The 12,303-nt window shown below is 36.9% G+C and overlaps 1 protein-coding gene across 2 annotated transcripts in view; it reads left to right on the top strand.

Moving 5' to 3' along the window:
• LOC139129402 (E3 ubiquitin-protein ligase TRIM71-like) overlaps positions 1-12,303 on the top strand; it is a 143,683-nt gene that overhangs the window by 128,672 nt on the left and 2,708 nt on the right. The gene's annotated exons all lie outside the window — the stretch shown is intronic.

Raw genomic sequence — 12,303 nt, forward strand, 5'->3', positions numbered from 1 at the left:
ATCCAGAATAAAAATAAAGGGTCACAGTGCAAAGTTTGGTATTAGAGAAACAAATTACCAAATATTTACCAATATTTGAAATTCAAAATGGCCGCTATGAAAATAAATTTTTGATTTTTTGAAAAATAAGATTTTTCTCACTTAAAGAACTTTAAAATGAGCTACCAAAGTTTGGAGATTAAAAAAAGATTTTGTAAAAATTTGGGAGTCCCGATATCTGTTCTCGACGCATGTTCTACCTTAATACAAACTTACCTGCTGCTGCTTCAGTGTTGACATCCCATTGTATGTCCATCTATGGTTTTCATGCAATTGTATTGTGAAAGATGCAGTCATGTACAATATTATCACCACCTTTGACCCTAACCATGACCAATCATGCTGTAAATTGCTAAGACAACTGACATCACAGACATAACAGCTATTTCAATTTAGCTAAATTTATTTTCCTGTATGATAGTTAAGCCTGCTTTGTAGATAATGCTTAATATCTTTGAGTTCACAGCAGTGACTCACTGCGAGCCTATAGTTATTGTTAAGGTTGGTGTTGCCAGAGTACCACATGACTTAATATCAGTTTTAGTACACTGATCACATGTGAGGTTATAAAACTACACACTATGGTCCATACATTTAACATGGAGTATACCGTACTTCAGAAGAAATACCTTGAACAATTAGCTAACATAATTTGCAGAGTACAATTGTGAACCTTAACCATCATCCGAACTAAGATGTAATTCCTCTCCTTTACCATGGTAAAACAAACAGGTGCTCTACTGTCACTTGAAACTTCATCTGCTGTATTTTATATGAGACTTACTGTAATGTACCGTGTTCTTTTCAGTCTTCAGTATCAGTGCTGACATATCCTAATCACTTCTGTATGAGTACGTAATGAAATGGGTCATCTCTGAATCATGGCTTTGGATTTCTAGCTTCAGCTCCTGCCAAACTAATTATGATGAAATTTTTCTGTAACCATCACACAAAGGGCAGTACATGTCTACTAGGGAGTGAGTCACAGCATTTGATAGACGCAGAGGTGACATTGTGTCACAGTGCTTGTGCGGACTTGTGAGTTTCTCTTTGTGATCAAGATATAGCACCTGTATTTTATGACACACAATATCCCTCAAATACAAACACAATAAATTGTAAGAAAGTTACTTAAAGTGAAGAAAGGATACCATAGGGAAAGCTAGTCATTGTCTATTTCCCACATTATCAGTACTGAATTATCTATCTTGCATTGGGTGGACAATACAATATTAAGTACCTTTTGCTCTGAAGCACAGTACAGGTTTGAACCTTGCAGCACAGTACCTGAAGCAAAGCACAGGTTTGTACTGTGAATTACCAGACTTTACTTAATGTAGATTCTTTGGTTGACCAGAGAGTAACTGGACACAGCGACTGAGAGTAGAGATTCAAGCAGGGATTTCATGATATTAATAGACATAATTTAACCCAGCTTGTGATTCTATAATGTCACCAATGTGGTGTTTATGATTGACATACTGCTACATGTTTGTGAATTCAAATGATGTGAAGTCACAGGTAAATGCAGTTACACAAGGGTCAACAGTGTTTTTTATAACATGATACAAACTCATTCCATGTCACAATTAATCAGAAAACATCACCTGACCAGAAAATAGATACGACTACCAGTACTCTTACACGGTTTGAAAAAAAGTGACATCACAAGGTATTTTTTCCCAGGACGATTCCCCTAGGGATAAAAGTTTTTGAAAAAGTGTCCGGTCATGTGACCATACGCTTAGTGTCATCTGCAACTTTGAAACAATGGCAGATGATTAGAGTTTGATGAATGAGCACCATGATAAGCAATGTGTCTTTGACTGAAACATCAAAAGTTTTGATTTCAATAGCATGAACTTGAAAAACTTGTTGTTGTTGTACAACCAGGGACGTTATATGGTATGCTACAGATATTTTGCTTGTTTTGTGAATAAATTGGCACTCCTGTCCCTGCTATTGAGAATTGCCCAGTAAACTTCTCTACAAAGTTAATGTATAGTCTAAATGCCCATACATCAAAGCACATTTAAAACAATAACATACTGTAGAAGAGCATGAGCAATTGTGGTGTGTTATAAAACATCTATAACCTAGTCTGTTATTTGGGCTAGAGTGCCCATTTGTTACCCCTCATTGCCTTGCATTACCGAAAACACATCGTATACTCCTCGGCATACAGCCTTCAGGAATAGTGATGTATTTCTGGTATCGCATGGCCTCTCGGGGTAATAAACAGGCTCTATAGACCTCATGACTAGGTAATAGGCGTTTAACAGCACTATGGTGCCCAGACTATTTATTAACCTGTATAACTCAAACCTTAATGAAGACATTGACTGACATCTTGCTGGCTTCACAATATAGATTCAGTTTCACTAAGCCCCACTCAAATGTACCAATAGTCTGGTTCCCATTTCACCACTCACTGCGCTGTGTTCAATAAAGGATCTGATATATGCTGTTCTATCAATGGCTATCAATGGCCAGCTTTACTGAGCATTCTTGATTTGCGAGTAGTGTATTGAGCGATCAAAAATGCAGCGATCATAGATGATGCAAACTGTCTGTTCTGCATTCAAAACAGTAGTACCGGTAGCATGTATGATTGTCAATGGAACATACCATATTGTGGTAGGGAACGAAATGAGACTAATCATGCACCACGCTGATCATCTGGAATTTTTCTCATTCTTTCTCAATATTGTCCTGATAGTGTGATGATGTTCAAAGCAACAGAACCTTAACGAAATGCTTTGTACATGTATATTAAATCCTTCTCATGAGCAGAGTACAGGCAGTAGTAATTAGGTAGGGAACCAGACTAAATTTAATATATGAAAGACATTTTAAGATGTTCAAACGACAAATTGATGTGATTGTGATGCAATAGTGCTACCCTTTCTATTTTTCACATGATATATGTAATAAAGTTGAAACTGTAAATGGAAAATTTATTGATTTCCTCAAAGCACCACAGGGTTGTTCACCTTTATCCCTTTTAAGGGAATTTCGATGAGTTAGGGCTCTTTATACCCCGCACCGGGGGTTAAGCGACTTCTTGTACGAACTTCAACTTGCAACTCACCTGTTTCAGCTGACTCTCATATTTTAAACCCCCCCTTAATTAGTAACAAATTAACTGATTACTGGTGTAATGTAAACACAAAACTTTGTATGTAACAGTAGTTCTCTTTTTGGAGGATGTGATGGCCCTGAAAAGGGCCGTTTGGTTTGTGTGTACATTACTGTATGTACACGATACAGCATATCAGGCTCACTTGAACCCAAAGACATCTTGTAACCGTACTTTTTGTACGGCATTCTTCACATTTATCCTTCACCTGTCTTCGCGTCTTCACCTTCTGACATCATCAGTGTCATCATAGGTGATACCATGGTGGAATTACTCCAGCACATCATCTCCCATTACGTTAGTGTCCCGGAATTCACCTTCCCTTTGCACAATCTCGCTACAATTTTGCTGCAAAAATAACAAATATGAAGTTGGTTAGCTCTTATAAACAATTTTATGTAAATTTTATGTGAATAAGTTTACACTGGTTACTGTAAAACATCTTAACCTACAAACAGTATTTAATGTGTGAAATCCACTCTTGAGTTGAGTGTTAAAATGGTATATAACAACACAGAAATTGGAAAACATTTACAAAATAATGGAAATTGACGCATCCGCAACATCAATGTCAACACAGCAATTTATCAACCCATCTAATGATTGATTCAGTTCTATATAGCAAGTACTATACAGTTAAACTATAGAACACGTATGTAATTTGTGCATCTCTCTGTCTTGGTCTCGTATGGTATGTCAGGTGCAGCCAACGGAGCTATTCATTGAAAAAGCTATTCCGGGAGCAATTTTTGAGGGCAGGGGAAATTTTAATTTTGCTTGGGTAGGGGACATATTTTTAGGTGGCAGGGGAGCAAATTTTAGGTTTTTTTGTCGGGCAGGGCAGATATCGGTTGATTGTCCCGGGGACAGGGCTTGGCGAAAAACAAGGAGAGAGGGGAAGCTACAGGGGAAGTTGAGCCATGGTGTTTCCGGTAGAAGGCCACTGCAGTATGTGTCTGCATGGGAATGTTAATTTTCAGGGAAAATTTTTTCACAGGGCAGTGGAAAATCGACAGCTAGGTTTTTTCATCTCAGCTAGGGTAGGGTAGCTTCATGTCTGCAAGTGAAATGGAATGAGAAATATTGTGGGGGATTTTTTTCGCGGACAGGGGATATCGGCAAGTTTTTCTCGCCACTGGGCAGGGCCGGGGAGCTTCAAAATTGACAGTGGGGAGGGGAAACAGGCAAAAATAAGTGGGGAGTGGGTAAAAATGAAGTCTGAGTGCGGGAGGGTAAGTCGAAAAATGTTCAGTTGGAGGGCAAATTATGAACAGCTAATCAATTACCCTCATGACTTAAAATTAATCAGTTCACAGTACTTGTCATGCACAATATTCTTGTCGTAGTAAAGACCCCCTTAAAAGAACATTGTTCGTTGGCTGCACATGGTATGTGGGAGTGTGAAGGAGACAGATATAGAAAGACTGGGTTGTGAGGAAGTGTTGGTGTTTAGAAGAGACAGACAGCCTGTAGTCTAACACATATATAATATTTTTTATAATAATATATTCTACAGTATAGAATATGTTTGATTATTTTCTTCATCAGTGAAAACACTGGACAAAAGAATCCTTTGTTCTGAGGCATTAAATTTATGTGAAAAAATGTTCAAACAATGTTTTGATATAAAACAGATAACAGTTGAATTTTACATTTATAGATACAGTACATCAACTTGTGGAACCATAAAGGGCAAAAAAACAACAGGATGTTTAAAAATTGAACTAATTTGAATACATTTTGATTAAATTCAACAAAATTTCTTGTTAGGTTCTTAGTATACATCTACATTAAATGATTTTGACAGAAAGCTTAGAAGACTATTGAGTGGATACAGCATTATCAAAGGAATGGAGGAAAAAATGTGTTGCTTTGGAAAAATAGACCATATATTTTTAGCAAATCATTTCAACATTTTCAGTTTCCATATAATAATGAAACATTCAAGCGTGATTATATATTTTGTGACTGCTGAGCACAAAATAGATGAACACTGAACAACTACAGTAACACAGAGTGCTGAATAGATGAGTGTGTCTCAGCAAACAATTACAAATTGTTTTAAACAAAAACATCGAGTTAGCATGGCCATCAGAAAAAAGTCACAAATTAATAACAAAACGTATCAGTGAGAGCAATTAAAATTACTGGGCCTGAATAGAATAATGATGACATTTGAAAAAAAAAACAAACAGAAAATGTGGCACAAATAACCTTTTAGTTTGGTTGATAATATGTTCAGCACATTCCAGACAGCAACCACCCCCATGATAAATTTTGCAAATGCACGGAAAATAGAAATGATTAACTTTGAACAAATTAAAAATTGACTTTGTCCAACACCATAAACAAACATGACTGAAGATGTTTCATTTTGGAATTATTTAGATAAGGGAATTGAAAAATATTAAATAAATATCATTTCGGAATTATTAGATAAGGGAATTGAAATATTAAATAATATCATTCTGGTAAAGCCTCAAACAGTGAGTGTAAAAATGCTAATATCGGACACAGTACACAAGAAATATCTTTACTTTTTGAAACATTCAGGAAAAAACGAACTCATAATTGTACAAAGTGATTCACAAAGCAATAGTATACTATCACCTGCATGCAAAGAGATGAAATAAAGAACTTAGAAGCAAAGAAAATGATGAGAACACATAAAGTATCGAGAAAAGTAGAAACATAACAATCAAGGAACAGTTATATGGTACATAAAACCACGAAACATAATCATTATCTGTTTCCTCTGCCAGGGTTTTACATCACTTTTACTTTTGAGAGTCCCTGGGACCCCTGGTGTTAGAAAATGGGAGTCCTACATCAAAATATGGGGGTCCCAATTTATTTCAAAAGAATATTTTATTGTTATCCATGCCATGGTCTTCACTGTGTTCAATTAGTGTTATAACACACGGCAAATGGTTGCGCATTTCTTAAAATTATTCTTACATGAAAATTCTAGTTCATACTGAGGTCCCTCATTGATCAATTCAAAGAACACTATTCATAATTGAAATGATCTCATAACTTTAATGACAAGTTCACAAAGTTGTGAATTTGAACAAGTATTCAAATTTGTCAAATTGACAAGAAGGTAATTTCATACTCTGAAATGGCATTCACCTAGCAAGTCCAGTAGGTTGAGTTCACACTCTGCCAGCAGCTCCTTCAGCAAATAACCTAGCATTGTTTATGAAGTCAAAATCATCTGTGATGGGGCCAACCAGTTTGATGAACATTAGTCTATTAAGCCTTTGAGGATTGAGTCTATTTCGTGCCACCTGTTTGATGGCATTTTGTACTGAAAAGCCCCTTTCACATGGGGCAGAGGACACTGGTATGACAAGAGCAATTTTAGCAAGAATGGCAAGATCAGGATACTCCTCTGTAAAATCAGTTAGCAACAGCTTGATATACATATCAAAATTCAGTGCGTCCATGTGAGATCTTGTGAAGTGTTTGTAAACAAGAAAGTGCGCCCTAGCTCTATCAGCATCAATACCTGGTGTATTGTTATGATGATTCAACAGTTGATCAAGCTGGTTGACCCCATAGTCAGGTAGGTTGGCCAAATTTCAGGATATCTGTGTGGGTTTAGAATTACATCAAAACATTCCAGAATATTCATCTCATCATCTTGAAATCAGCAATCTAAATTCTGCAGTAGTTTGTTGATATAATTTTCTCGTACACTACAGAAGCTCTGTCTGAGTGGCTGATTGTAAGTGATTTGAATGTTTTTGTATGTGTTTTTCTGACCATTGCCAGGAACATCACCCAAATCATTAAAGACTTCTCTGACAGTGTGTGAATCATTAGTCATTGTATTCAATGTGTCCCTAGTAGACTGAACACTTTTTTGATATGGGATAGGTTGACAGAATCTTTCTGAAATGTAAGGCTCAAAATTCCAATCACAGTAAGGACATCAATCAATAAGGCAGTGAATAGCAGAAACAATGAATTGGAGACAAATTTCAACAGCCCATCAGCCTTTCCCCCTTTTTTGTCACTTGCAAGTGCCAAGGCAATTGGCTCAAAACTGATGAAAATCATCTTGACAGCTGATTCAACCGACAACCAGCGAACAGATGTAGGCTCAGTTATTTGTTTTGCCTTCCCATTCAACAGAGTTTGAATTTCTCTAAGTTTGTCATATCTCACACTAGAGTCATTAAAGTATTTATACAATGAATGGATTATATTATGATATTCTTTGCAATATTCAATATCTCATTGTCTGCCTGCTTGAGAAGCAGCAAGATTCAATCGATGTGCAACACAATGCACTTGAACAAGGTTGGGAATCACAATCCAATCACAGTAAGGACATCAATCAATAAGGCAGTGAATAGCAGAAACAATGAATTGGAGACAAATTTCAACAGCCCATCAGCCTTTCCCCTTTTTTGTCACTTGCAAGTGCCAAGGCAATTGGCTCAAAACTGATGAAAATCATCTTGACAGCTGATTCAACCGACAACCAGCGAACAGATGTAGGCTCAGTTATTTGTTTTGCCTTCCCATTCAACAGAGTTTGAATTTCTCTAAGTTTGTCATATCTCACACTAGAGTCATTAAAGTATTTATACAATGAATGGATTATATTATGATATTCTTTGCAATATTCAATATCTCACTGTCTGCCTGCTTGAGAAGCAGCAAGATTCAATCGATGTGCAACACAATGCACTTGAACAAGGTTGGGATTTCTGGCTTTTAATTTTGCACCCAACCCGTTCAAACGACCGGTCATTACGGCCGCCCCGTCTGTTCCAGTCCATATATTTTGTCTACGGCCGCGTCACAGATTTCTTTCCTAGTCAAAAATTCAATCAAGGCGTTTTCGATCCCTGCAGCAGTGGCAATTTGCTGGTTACCGAGGAAAGAAACATTCGCCTCGCCATTCTGAATATATCGAACATATATGGCAAGTTTCTTATGAACGGTTATGTCACAAGTCTCATCCAACATTATACCGATGAAATCACTTGCAAGTTGCATGTATGCTATCAATCAGGGACTTCTCGATCACACGTTGAATACACTCTTCAAACTCCATAACTATCTGAGGACGTTTGTAATATTCAATGTCTAAGCCGTTCAGATTCTGTAGATGCATGATGTCAGTGAATACATCGCACGGAAGGTCACGTTTAGCAATCAGGTAAACAGTACGTAATTGTGCAGCGTACGCCTCTATTTTTACATCCATGGTTACTCATACCCTGCACCTAGGTACCTGCCGGTCCTCTGCAGATTTGCGAGCAGTAGTAAATTGTGACCTCAGCTTAGGATTTAAGCACTTGTGAGATGACTTTTCGAGTCCTGATGACGAGTGAGAGTTGAATGTTGAAAATTAGAACAACCTTCCGTGAACGGGCATGTAACATTCGATTTCAAACATACATCGCATTCCATGACGTTTCGCTCTTCAGAATATCGAAGCCATTTAAATCTATCGAGCCAACTTCTGTTGAATGTTCGTAATTTTGCTGACTTGGCCGGGGGATCTGATGTATCAGTATCGCATGGCGTAGCTGCTGTTTCGGCCTCGACCGAACCTACATCGTGCTGGTTGCTGCGGCCGTCGAAAAACTTTCGCAGATCGGCTTGTTTTGGGTATTTGACACGACCCGCCATAATGCATAAAAAAACATGTATTGATCGCCGCAAACAAGAAATCGACCAATTAAGAATCAGTTTACATTTTGAAAGTCACTTTTTACGGTAGTAAAATTTGTTTCCGCGGGTACCATTGGTCATCAAACAGTGGAGGCCAATGCACTACGGAGCATTCTATTAAAGTATGGGGTCGGTAAGGTTTACTGGGATGTGTTTTACGTGTTCAGCAGCTTCGCGAGATATACACAAGCAACAGATATTTGTGCGTCCGAAGGGACGCGTAGTTTAGTTTTTGAGGGGTCCTGGGTCCGGTTTTATGCGTAAAGGACGCAGAAATGCGCGTCATGTAAAACCCTGTCTGCCACTCTCAAATTCGTAAAATTACTAATTTTTTTCATTGTTGATTCGTAAATATACGAATGCAAGGAAGCAGCTAGTTGATTGAGAGCTGAAGGCCCCCAAACCTCAAAATAGTTCTGTCTAAGCACATGTTCCGTATTGGAACGGTTAAGTTTACTTATGAATTTCAAAATTTACGAAAAGTTTCAATACCCAATTCGTAAATTTACTAAAAAAATTTTAGAAGCCAGAGGAAACACAGATTATACCACACAGGTTTTGTGAATGTGAACAACCTTGAAAGACAGTAATTATAAAACAACGATAATTCCAGTATGGCCAATACAACAACAGAAAAATTAAATAAATAAATATTGAAAGATAGATAATGTTTGCAAATCTATGTGATAAATTATTCAGACAACGAAAAGGAAATTGATTAACATTTGTTAAAGTTTCTAATAAAATACACCAATAAACATGTAAATACACCTGGAAATATTGTACAGTTTGATATATTTTGAACAAAAATAAGAAAAGAACAAACAAAAATAAAACTATGGCATGTAAAAATCAAACAAACAAATCAACAAACAAACAACCAAATCAATGGCATGTACTTCAAAACAAACAGACGTACAGAGAGATGGACTGGCAGGACTGAGTTTTGGAATGCAGAATTTGGAAAAACAAACAAAAAACAATACTAGGAGTAAAATGTTTGAAAACAAATTAAAAAACAAGTTTGGTCGCATTAATAGTTGCAATACACAGACAAACAGATAAACAAAGACACTGCATGTATCTGTGATTAATTAATGACATCAAACACACACAAAAAAAATTTACAACCTGGCAACTCTATCCGTAAAACATGAGCTAATCAGCAACAAAATGACATAACTTTGGACTGAAAATCACATTTCCACTGATAAAATGTAAATATGTTGCCATGGAAACATGTGAGTTACATACACATGTATCTGTGATTGAGGTAAAGATACAACAACAAAAATTACAACCTGGCAACTCTCTCTGTAAAACATGCACTGATCACTGCAATACAATGACTTACTTTATGGACTGAAAATCACATTTCCATCAATAGAATGCAAATATGTTGCCATGGAAACGTGCGAGTTACATTAACATGTATCTCCTGTGCTCTCCCTGGCTTTTCGAAATTGTTAGTAAATTACGAATTGGGTTCAAAAAATATTAGTAAGCACAAATTATGTTATTCTGAACCCACCAACTTTCAACAAGCACTTCTGGTACTCAATAGATGATTTAAGGGGATAGAAATGATGAATGATTTCATTATAGACAAAGGAAAATGAAAATTAAATCCCTTTTTAGTTTTTTTTGACAATGAACACTCATATTTGATACGCATTTTCAAAAGATCCATTGAATAACACAGTACATCATGGGTCATGAACGCTTGTTACATTGAAATTTCTTCCTTGTCTCAATAAAGTGTGTAATTTTGGTCAACCGGCCCATGAATGTTATTCAATTACTCGATCTTTATTACTCAACATAACATTTTCAAGTATATTGTGACACAAATCATAACTCCCTTTGTGCGTGTAGTCAGTGGTTGATGATTATATATATTAATATATGAAGCGGTCATTAATATTATCAAATATTATCAGTGTTGCAAGTTTTAGATGCTAGAAAATCTGTCCCGTTTTTCATAAAAGCTCTGTTACTTTGAAAGTATGCATGTCATCCATAGGTACTAGGTGGTGCCTCTATAGCTGCAGTCATTATGCTATGTTCATCTCTAAAATTCTTTTTAAAACAACCACTGATCAGAACATTTGGCAGTCTGTGGTTTCGCACAAATTTTGTCTCATCTCAATCATATTTAAGTTCGCAAACTGAGACTGGTGATCCTGCTAATGTTTTCTTAGAGACAGTTACACTTTTAAAACGCTGAAGATGATCGTCATTTATTTTTTGTCTGGATAAACTTTTTGGTCATGGGACTGTGCACAGCATTTTCTATGGATCATAAAAAACTATCAGTATTCATAACATTTCTGAGACAGTTTCTTGTAAAATATTTTGAAGGAAACCTATTAAAATTCGCAAGCTGACTGAAAAATTCAATCTGCAGATCGTCAAATGACAAATCTATGACATCTAAGATTTCCGGCTCGCTTCCACCTCCATGCACAGACAAACACTTTGCAGTACATCGTTCAACCATGCGCGGTCCGGACTGCAGTTCTGCTGTAGTTCGACTGTCTTTCAGGCTGACTGTTCTTGATCTCTTCTCGGCGGTTTCATTGTTTCGTATTTTTTTCATATCAGTTGCCGTTTTTATGCCCAACTTTCTTTCCCAGCTGAGGGTACTATCTGTCTAAAGCATTTGTAACTGCCCGCTTCTCTCGATCCGCTTCAACTGTCCATTCGGAAAGTTGACAGCGTGTGAGTGTCTGGGTGTTTCGAAACTACCGACATGACACGACCCGGGGATCTTGAAACCTTTTCGCGCATGCTCATGTTATCACAGGTCAAAGTCCAAAGCTAGCTATCACCATGTGTCGATGCGCCGATGATAGGGGCAGCGTAGTTTTGAAAGACGAGATATGACAGTATTTCCCCGGAATTCACAATCTTGACCGAAAATCAGGCTTCAAAAATAACAAAATTGTTCGTAAATGGCCGATCGGGCATTCATTTTTTTTCGTAAATTTTCATTTTTGTTCGTAATTTACGAACGTTACGAGCGACAGCGAGAGCACAGATCTCCGATTGACATCAAAACACAACAAAACAATTTACAACCTGGCAACTCTCTCTGTAAAACATGCACTGATCACTGCAATATAATGACTTACTTTATGGACTGAAAATCACATTTCCATCAATAAAATACAAATACGTTGCCATGGAAACGTGTGACTTACATCAACATGTAGGTGTGATTGACATCAAAACACAACAAAACAATTTACAACCTGACAACCGTGGTGTCTCTAAAGAAAGAGCTGATCAGCAATACAATGACTTACCTTATGGACTGAAAATCACATTTCCACCGATAAAATGCAAATATGTTGCCATGGAAACGTGTGACTTACATCAACATGTAGGTGTGATTGACATCAAAACACAACAAAAAAATTTACAACCTG

The sequence above is a fragment of the Ptychodera flava genome, chromosome 3, assembly GCF_041260155.1.
Source record: "Ptychodera flava strain L36383 chromosome 3, AS_Pfla_20210202, whole genome shotgun sequence".
In the NCBI taxonomy this organism is placed as follows: Eukaryota; Metazoa; Hemichordata; class Enteropneusta; family Ptychoderidae; genus Ptychodera; species Ptychodera flava.